Source organism: Pinus tabuliformis, chromosome 6 (genome assembly GCF_031772625.1).
Source record: "Pinus tabuliformis cultivar Carrire ecotype Pingquan chromosome 6, CPIR1, whole genome shotgun sequence".
Lineage (NCBI taxonomy): Eukaryota > Viridiplantae > Streptophyta > Pinopsida > Pinales > Pinaceae > Pinus > Pinus tabuliformis.
In genome coordinates this window covers 331,097,093-331,108,129 of record NC_142292.1, presented here as the reverse complement: position 1 = coordinate 331,108,129, position 11,037 = coordinate 331,097,093, and positions in this window count along the sequence as shown.

Genomic DNA, 11,037 nt, shown 5'->3' with positions numbered 1-11,037 from the left:
ATGAAGAACTTATGAGTACACCACTGATGATTAGAAGTTTGAATTATTCCCATCCACTCTCAAGGATGCAACTCTATTCTAGTTCATGGGTTTACCTTGAGATAGTATCAACACTTGGGCTCAGATGTAGCAAGCTTTCAACAACAAGTATAGGGACTATTATAGGTCCAAAGACATTGAAGAGGAAATTTTTAGAATGACCTTGGGGCATGATGAGTCCTTAGAGGATTATGAGGAAAGATTCTAGCTTAGCTACAAAAGGGTCAGGTGCACACTTGATCCTGAGTCACTTAAGCTAGTCCTTCTCAGGGGGGTCAGGGAAGATCTTTTGGATACCCTAAACCTGTTATCAAGAGGGTACATCTACCAGCTACCCTATGAAGATATCAAGACCGTATTTAAGAACCATTCTAGGGAAGCTAGGAAAAAGGGTAGGGGTAGTCAAATAGTGGCCAACTCATCCTCTTCCAACACATCTATAAAAGGTGAAATTGGAAACATGTTGGAATATTTTAAGAGTGAAATGATGCAAACCCTTGCCCTACAGATGGACACTATGCAAATCAAGAGGAAGCAGGAGGAAGCAGAGAGAGCATTAGCCATATTCTGCCCTAGATGCACAAGGAGGCACCCTAGGAATGAATGTCCATTAAACCTGATAGAAATATTCTCAGTATGTGAAGAAAACCACTCCACGGACAAGTGCTCTTATTTACCTGGACTAAAAGTTGTGTATTAGGGAACTGAAGGGGTGACTAAATAGATCTACTCCATAAATCAAAGGAGGCCTCATGGGCCTCGACCATACCAGCAGGGCATGCAAGGGTCATCCTATGCATATTACAACCCTAACCAAAACACATACATTCTCCCTTGGGCCCCCCTACTCATCCCTCCAGGTCTACACATTCTCCCTGGTCTTTTGCACCTCAATACCATTCCCAGCCGACAAACCAATGATTTCAACCATATACTCCTCCACAACTTCAGCAAAATGCACCACCCCAGGGGTGGAGGCCCCCATAAAACAATGCTCCATCTTTATTGCCTTCACCTCCTACTCAACCCTTAGCTTTTACACCCTGCTCCAGCAAAAAAACCTTCAGATTCCCGCCCAACCAAATCTGAACATGAACAATAAACAAGCACAATAGGTCTACAGTGAAGAGACATCCTACCCTGCCTATGTTGTGGAAATTCAGGAAATCAACCTGAGGTCTGGGAGAGTACTCCCAGATAACCAACCTCCATCTCCACCTAGGGAGAATGAGGAGGAAAGAGAGGAAAGTATGCCTAGAGTGAATCCACCACCCTTTATTGAAAGATTAACTCATCCAATCCAGCCTACCCCAGAAGAGAATGAAATTCTGGGTGAATTGAAAAATCTATGTGTCAAAATTCCACTTCTCCAAGCCATTAAGGATGTACCTATTTACAACAAACTGATTAAAGAGAAGTGTTTCAAACATCCAGGGACGAAAAAAAGAGACACCCCTACCATTAATGTCATTGGATAGTTGTCTGACTTAATATTGGGGCAGGTGATTTGCCCAAAGTATCTAGGCCCTGGAAGCCTTGTAGTAGATTTTCAAATTAATGACACCATTATCCCACATACCTTGATTAATCTTGGGGCTTCCATTAATTTAATGACTAAGGACACCATGCTCAAGATGAATCTCCAAGGTTCATTAAGAAAGACCACGATAGTCTTGCAGCTTGCAGACCGATCCATAGTAGCCCCTGAGGGGATTGTTGAGGATGTGATTGTCTCCATTTACTCCTAAGAGTACCCTGCAGACTTCCTAGTTCTCCAGCCTAAGACAAAGTTTAATGGTTATCCTCTCATACTTGGGAGGCCTTGGTTAGCCACTACCAATGCCTACATCAGTTGCAGGGCTGGAAACATGACTATCAAAAATGGGCATCTATCCAAGCAGTTGGTCTTGTACCCTCCTGCTCAGCCATCTTTAGAACATGATTTACCTTTATGGCTAGAAGAGGAGGAAGAAGATGAAGTCTACTCCGCCCAACTCTATATCTTAGAAACTGTCATGGGAGGAGGATAGCCTTATGAAGATGATTTGATTGAACACATCCTCCAACATCCAATTCCCAAGACCTTGTCTCTAGAGGAAGTAGTGAAGGAAACCAAGAACAACCATCAGATTGATCTATGCTTAGTTGACTCAAATCCTACTCACGTGAAGACAATCGAATTCAACCATGAAAGAACTCTAAAAATCAACCCCTCTCTTTTTGTACACCAAGAATAAGAGTTATGTAACATGTTAAGGAAGCATTTGGATACCTTTGTTTGTAATTTCAAAGATATGAAGGGAGTGCACCCCTCGGTGTGTAATCACCACATTTATATCAAAGAAGGTTGAAAACCAGTCTAACAACCCCAAAGGAGAATGAATCCAGCTCTCAAAGATATAATCAAAGAAGAATTGCAAAAGTTGTTGGATGTAGGATTCGTATACCCTATATCAGACAGTGAGTGGGTGTCTCCTTTGGTGCTAGTTCCAAAGAATAATGAAAAGTGGAGGATCTGTGTTGATTACATGGAGATAAACAAAGCAGCAAAGAAGGACCATTTCCCTCTGCCTTTCATTGACCAAGTGTTAGATGGCTTGGCAGGGAAATTTTTTTTCTCTTTCTTAGATGGGTTTAGTGGGTACAATCAAATCCCGATTAGCTGAGAGGACTAGGATAAAACCACCTTCACCTGTCCTTCGAGTACTTTTTCTTATAGGTTCCTTCCTTTTGGTCTATGCGATGTCCCTGCCACTTTCGAGAGGGCAGTCTTGAGTATCTTTGTCGAGCTAGTCCATGATGTAGTAGAAATTTATATTGATGACATTACACCCTACGGGTGTGATTTCCAGGAGGCTCTCTCTAACCTGGGTAAGATGTTGAACAAATGCATTGAAATGAACTTATCCCTTAGTCCCAAAAAATGTGAGTTCTTGATGACTGCAGGGATTGTTCTAGGTCACTCAATATCCTAGGAAGGATTGCAGGTAGACCCAAATAAGATAGCTATCATCAAAAGGGTCCCAAATCCACAAAAATAGAGGGATGTCAAAAGTTTTCTAGGATTAGCCTGATACTATATGAGATTTATAAGAGATTTCAGCAAGTTCACTTCTCCTTTATTTGGGTTATTGGCCAAAGACTCCAAATTTGTATGGTCAGAAAGTTTTCAAGAAGCCTTGGACACCCTAAATGACAAGTTGACTACAGCACCTATTCTCCAAGGCCTAAATTGGGCCTTTCCTTTCCATATACATGTCGATGCCTCTCACAAAGGCATAGGAGGAGCTCTAGGCCAGATAGATGACAAGCTACCTTATGATATTTACTTCATCAGTAAGAATTTACTGAAAGTTTAGCTGAACTACACAGTGATTGAAAAGAGCTCTTAGTTGTTGTGCATTCATTGAATAAATTTAGGCATTACATTACTGGTTACCAAACATTTGTACATACTGACCATGTTACAATTAAATACTTGATGAATAAACCTGATGTAAATGCCCAGATTATTAGATGGTTACTTTTATTGCAAAAATTTGATTTAACTATTATTGATAAACCTGGCAAGGAGAATGTTGTTGCATATTTTTTATCCAGATTGACTTTTCCTGCAGGGGAGGAAAGAATGGTTGATGATTAATTACCAGATGAACACTTATTCTCCATTTCAGTTCTCTCTCCATGGTTTGCTAACATAGTAAATTACTTCGTGTCTGCACAATTTCCACCAAACTTGTCCTCCAAGGAAAAGAGAACGATTGTAAGGAAGAGTGCCCCATTCACTTGGATTGGGGGCAATCTCTTCAAGCTAGGCCCAGATCAAATTCTAAGAATATGTGTCAGGAAGGAGGAAGTCTTCGACATCCTTCTGACTTGTCATGATGGACCTTGTGGAGTTCAATTTGTAGCCAAAAGAACAACATTCAAGGTACTACAAGTTGTTTGTTACTAGCCCACTCTTCACCAAGATGTGAGGAGATATACCAGTCAGTGTGATCAGTGCCAAAGGATGGGGAAACCTACCCCAAGGGATGAAATGCCTTTGCAACCTCAAGTGAATTTCGAGCCATTTGACAAGTGGGGCATGGATTTCATCGGGCCCATTGACCCTCCATCCAAACAAGAGTAGTACATCATTATGTTCACTGACTACTTAACCAAAAGGGCTGAAGCCAAAGCCACCAAAGTAGCAACAAAAGAAAATGTGGCTGAATTCTTAAGGGAAAATGTGTTTTATAAGTTTGGATACCCTAGAGAATTGGTCACCGATCAAGGCAGTCAATTTACATCTCACATGATTGAAAAATTGTTAATCCAACACAAGATCAAGCATAGAAAATCAACTCCTTCCCACCCAAATGATAATGGGCAAGTGGAGGTAGCCAACAGAGAATTGGAAAGCATTCTAACCAAAGTGATTAGAAGAAGTAGAAAGGATTGGGCAGACATATTAGTTGAGGCCACTTGGGCCTACAATACCACCTGGAAGACCACCACTAGATTCACTTCTTATGAGCTGGTCTATGGGAAGAAAGCCCTATTGTCCATTGAATTTGAATACAACACCTTAAGAATGGCAGCACAACTGGATCTAGATCTCACCAAGGCACAATAAGAAATATTTCTCCAACGAAATGGGTTAGATGAATTTAGGATGCAGGCCCTCCTACACACAGAGGTGACTCAAGTTCAGAGGAAAATCTGGCATGACAAGAATATAAAAGACAAATAGTTTCAAGAAGGTGATTGGGCTTTGTTGTATGATTCCCAGTACAAGGATTTTAAAGGTAAGTTAAGGACTATATGGTTAGGGCCTTATGTAATAGAAAAGTGTCATGATAATGGTGTTGTACAGATAAGAACCATTGATGCAGAGGTTATCCCTTTTCTTGTCAATGGGTATAGATTAAATATCTATAAGAAGCCCTTGTCAAAGAAAGAATTCATCAATAGCATCAGCAAGACAGTGATGGTGGTCATGAAGTGTTAGATTCCACCCCACCAAGTCCCTGAAGAGAAAAACAAAAAACAAAAAAAAATAATAATAAAGAGACTTAGGTGAAAACCTCCATGAGGCACTTGAGTGCCATTGTTGGGTTGAAAACCTCTTGAGGCGGCCCAAGGGTGTTTTAAAAAAAAAGAGGAAAAATAAAAAGATCTTCGGGTGGAAACCTCTTTTGAGGCACCCAGGGCAGGAAACTAGGATGAAAACCTCCTTGGAGGCAAATTAGTTGTTGTAAAAAAAAAGAAAAAAGAAAGGATACAAAAAAATGGAAATTTTGTTTTGCAGGTCAACAAGAGGAGGATAAGCACAACATGAGAGGGACGAAAGGACTGACAAGAGCCATGTTTCAATCCACCCATCTAATATCTTCCACTATTCACCTATTCTTCCACTTATAAACCCCTCTAGCTCATCTTACACAAACTCTATGTTTTCTACAGGGTTCCCGGTAATTCTGCAAGATTCCCTGTAAACCTATAAGAGTTTCCTGTAGGACACTACAAGAAAAAAGGTAATTGGTGAGGGTCATGCCTGTGACGAACCTTTAAGGTCCATCACCAATGTCTCATATGGTGACGGTATTTAAAAAAACATTGTTGTAAGTGTATATAGTGATGTTCCTTTAAGGTTTGTCACCAAAGCCATTTTCAATGACACTTTTGTTGAGGGTCATTAAAGGCCCATCACTAATTCTCTCTTTGGTGACACTTTTGGTGAGGGTCGTTAAAGGCCCGTCACTAATTCTCTCTTTGCTGACACTTCTAGTGACGATCTTTTATTGACTGTCACCAATGATCTTTTTGGTTACTTTTGGTGACAGTCAATAAATGTTCGTCATCATTGATCATTCCAATGAGTTTTTGATGATGCTTCATGCCTGTGACAGACCTTTAAGGTCCGTCACCAATGTATCATATGGTGATGGTCTTTAAAAAATAGTTGTTGTAAGTGTATATAGTGATGGTCTAGGTTTGTCACCAAAGCCATTTTCAATGACACTTTTGGTGAGGGTCGTTAAAGTCCCCTCACCAATTCTCTCTTTGGTGACACTTTTGGTGACGGTCGTTAAAGGCCCATCACTAATTCTCTCTTTGGTGACACTTCTAGTGACGATCTTTTATTGACCCTCACCAATGCTCTTTTTGGTTACTTTTGGTGACGGTCAAAAAATGTTCGTCATCATTGATCATTGCAATGAGTTTTTGATGACGCTATGTACCTGTTACTATGTTTTTTGTCAAAAGATAATGATTTAATACCATTATTGTGGAGTCTTTTTCATTATGTGTCCAAGGTCATAATGGTTATAATAGTCAGTCAATTTGTTAAGAAGTAATTAGTGTGTATAATTTCCCTCAAGTCATAATAATATAGTTTTCCTATGAGTCAACACATGATTCATCTGTATTAGGTTTATTATCTAGCAAATTTGCTTTAAATAAAGTTCCACTAGTGTGTGTAGGAACTATATTATTTAATACAAAATCAAGCTCTATCAATTCTATTAATGAGAGAGACCTATAACTCCTCAACACTCATGGAATACCTTAACATGCTTTGGAATAGTACACTAACATTCCTTAGCACCTCGCATGTCTTGGAACATCTTTGTACCTAGAACATCTTTGTACCTGGAACATCTTTGTACCTTGAACATATTGCCATGAGTAGGACACCCAAGCACATGTTGGCATGCCCTAGTATAACATAGCACTCCCTTATCATGTGTTGGAATGCCCTATAGTCCCTAGCATTCCCTAGAACACCTTGGCATAATATAGCCTTGACAAGCATTAGCACTTGGCACACATTGGCACTTGGCATGTATTGGAACATATTATTAGTGTGCCTAGCATGCCCCTTTTGAAAAAAATAAAATCCTAACTTATTAACCCTCTTATGTTTTCATTTCCTTGCATTTTATCTTAGTTATTCCTTTTTTGCCTTGAAACTTCTTGACGCATATTGGCATAATCTGGCACCCTGCACATCCTAGCATGTCTTAGCACTTGGCATGCCTTGGCACTATTTGGCACATGTTAGGACACCCATAAAATACCTAGCACACTCTATCACTTCTTGACATTCCCTGATATTCCCTGGCATGCCTTATCCATGCTTAGCATACCTTGTCCTCCCTCCTTGGCATGACATCTAGCACTCATTGACACTCCCCGACACACCCTCATATTCATTCACTTCCATGCATTTTGACCTAGTGCTCACTTGTGTTGTCCTAGTACTCCCTAACACTCCTTAGCATGCATTAGCGCTCCCTAGCACACCTTAGCACTCTTCGATATGCTCCGCCACTTCATAGCATGCATCACACTCATTAATGCAGATTGGCACTTGGCACGTGTTGGAACTTGGCAAGTCTTAGCATGTTTGGCATGCGTTGAGATGACTTGGTATGCTTTGGCATGGTTTAATATTAAAGTTATTTGAGATCAATTATTGGAAACTAGATGAGGAGAAATGGAGGAATATTTGGCACTTAGAATGCATTGACACTTGGCACTTGGCACCTAGTGTTGGTGTGCCTAGCATGCCCCTCATGGAAAAGGTAAATTGATGACTTATTAACCCTATTATGTGCTCATTTCCTTGTATTTTAACTTGTTCCTTCCTTTTGTTGCCTTTACAGTCCCTGGCATGCATTGTCACACCCTTGTACATCTTGGAATGCCTTAGCACTTGGCACATCTTAGCTTGTTTGACATGTCTTCGTACTATATGGCACATGTTAGCATGCCCTAGAATTCCCTGACACACCTTGGCAATCATGACCTCACAACTAGAATTAAAGTTTTCCATGAATTGGGAACCTTACATTCACTAGAACACCTTGGCACTCCCTAGTTGTCATGCCCTCTGTTATCCTCCACAATGTCCCACGCTGATGAGGAGATCGACATACGTAACCACAGACCAAGATTTTAGTTTGGTAGCCAGCCCTACCAAACCAAAGAGGGCTCTCTCTATGAAATCATAGCCAAGAGATGACTGGAATGTAAAGGGTTTTAGGCTAGATAGCTAGGCTCAGGTGGATTCTGGAAAATTTAGGGTTTTGTTGTTGGATAAGGGAGAAAAACCAAGTAGCTAGGTTAGAGGATCAAAGGGTTACAACAAAAGAGATATAAAGGAGAAAGGTAGCATTACTTTTGTGATGGATCTTAGGGTTTTTTGGTGTAGTGTAGTGTGTAGAAGAAGCAAAAGGTCTTAATGAGCATGAAACATGAATTCATTAAGGAAGAAAGAAAGTAGCACATGATAATGATTTTTCCATCAAAGAAAAGCTTTATGCAAATAATTTTGTTTTTAAACTGTAAGGAAAATCATTGATGAATGGAAAGAGAAGATGAATATCTTTCATATAAAGCTATAACAAAAAAAAAAAAAACATCACGAACTTACTACACATGAATTCCTAGACAATAGTTGCAAATTGTGTGCTTTGATTTCGAGAAAATGTCCAAGTACAAGCTACAATAGTTCTCTCCTCTAAAATCCAACCTATTCTGTCACTGAGAAACTGATACATAAAGACCAAAACAACATCTCCCCACTCTCAGGGGTCAAATCCATGACTCTAGGAACTGTTCCATGAGGTTTTCTAACCAAACCCTAATGTCTAGGGAAGTTAAAAACAACTTCTACAATTAACTTTGACTCCAACCTCTCTCATAAATGAGGTCAAATTTACATCAAAACAACTTACAAATACTAGCCACCCATTATTTACATTTACTTTTACCCCTCACATTCATCTACTTCACCCTTTTGACTTTTACGAAAGTCAAACTAGGAATTACAAAAAATTACACAATGAAAATTTTACAAACATCTCAGAAATTTACAGGTGTGTAGCAAGCTATTGGAGGCCATCTTTTAGTGTCTTTCTAATGTCCAAATCACGATCTGAAGCTGTTTCTAGATATATGGGAGAGTGTAGATGTCTTTAGAGTATTTGTGCACTCAAAATGACCCATTTGTGGCTGATATATGGCCATTCTCCCAAGGTGCCTCCAGGTGCGCAACGAAATGGAAAAAGAGGGGCAGAAAGGTTATTTTTGCCCTCTTTTTTGCAAATTTCTCAAAAAATGAGCCCCAAACCAGGAAAGTGGGAAAACGGGTTTTGAGAGGGGGTCATGCATTTTAAAAAAATTCCGAGTTTCTATCATTTGGAGCCCTGAGGAAGAAGCGCAGTGTGAGCTCGTTGCGCTCCTAGACAGAAAATTGCCAAAAAATTGCAAGTCTGCACCAAAACACAAAATTTTCTCCAAATCCTCCCAAAAATTTTTCAGAGATGCTTAATGAGGTATTTTATGCAATCATGGATGCATGAGAAAGCAAATATAACTTACCCTTCTCCTCTTGTCTGATTAGGGTTTCCTTGAGTTTTTCCTTCAACTGCTTGATTTTGACCTTGGCAACCTGATTCCTCGTGTAATAATGGATGGCCATTTTATTTTGCAACTTTTTATCCCTATTTGCCTTGTCAAGGAGCTTCTTAAGGTGGAAATTTACTTTTTCAAGCCAAAAATCCCCGTCCTCATTTATTTCCATGGCAATCCTCTCTTCAAATGTTAATTCTTCCATTGGTGGCTTTTGTTCTGTTTCCTTCATGTTGCTCAGTGTCCTCATGGTCCACCACTACCTTTCATTTCATCTCTTGTTTCTTGGCTTTGAATTTCTCTTTCTCCATGACTAGTTGTTTTGCCTTAAGTTGACTGTTTTCTTGCTCAAGGAATGAAATGATGAATTTGGCCCTTTCCAAATTTTCCTTGAGCTCCATGATCTAAGAATCCTTATCTTTGATGACTTGTTGCAGGGTTTGATTCTCATCATGTGCCTCCAAGTCAACTAGGTCAAATTCATGCTCAATGGGCTCCTCATCATGCAAAGAAGCCTCATGATGTGATGGTGATCCCTATTCTGCTGATGTAGTAGGCTTGGCCCATTCCTCAATTTGAGGAGCAAACACAAGGCTTCTGCCTCTCTGATATGTCTTGGTCACCTAAGCACTGGGTGCCTTAGAAACCTCATCATATTTTCTTGATGACCCCACCTCCACGGGTTTTATTGACATGGTTTGGTGCTGGCTTGGTGAAGTGGTTATATGAATTTTCAAGACTGCCTCAATGAAGGTGTCACATGTCATGTTATTCTCTTTCAACTGGTGGAGTATTATAACCTTTATCAGGCTATGGTGAAAGAGGCTGGGATAATGAACTTTGCCTTTCAATTTCACCCTCTAAAACATTTTGGTTAGGCTCCTATACAAGTAGCTGGACAAATTTAGAGACTTGGCAGCTGTAAAGTGCATGAGAAATCTTATGTGGTATTGATATAGCCTAGAAAATATGCCCTCACATGTGAATAAATTCATGACAACCTTCATCAATGGTGCATATCTCTCAAATAAGTATCTGAATGGGAAAACATGTGAGTGAGTTCCTTTGTATTGTGATTTCAAGTAGGGTTGGTACTCTTCTAGGTCTAGGTTCATGCCTTTGAACTAGTTTTTACCATGGTTTGGTATGCCTGTAGCTTGAGAGATGGAATCCACTAAAAACATGAAATCAATCCCATCAATGGTGATATTTTCTTCCTTCAAGGTGAGGGCAAATATACATGTGAGATGCTCGTGGTAACCTACTTTCTCCACTCTTTGACAAAACCCTAAACAATTGACATCTTCAAAGAATTTCATGACTAATGGCGAGGAGGTAATTTCATTGAAATTAGAGGGCTGAAACCTCAGTATCTTCCCCCCTTATTGTACTTCCTCTTCTCTGATGGTGATGAGGCAGGCTCCATACTTCAAACCATAGGTGAAAGGCAAGCAAAAAAAGTGAAATTTGATGTTTTGAGGGAATGAGGTGGTATGATGGACTTAGGAGTTGCCTAAATTTGTAAGGAAATTTAGGAGGGTAGGGGAAGATGTCAGTGAGTAGGGGAAAAATAAATTTTAGGAAATGAGTGAG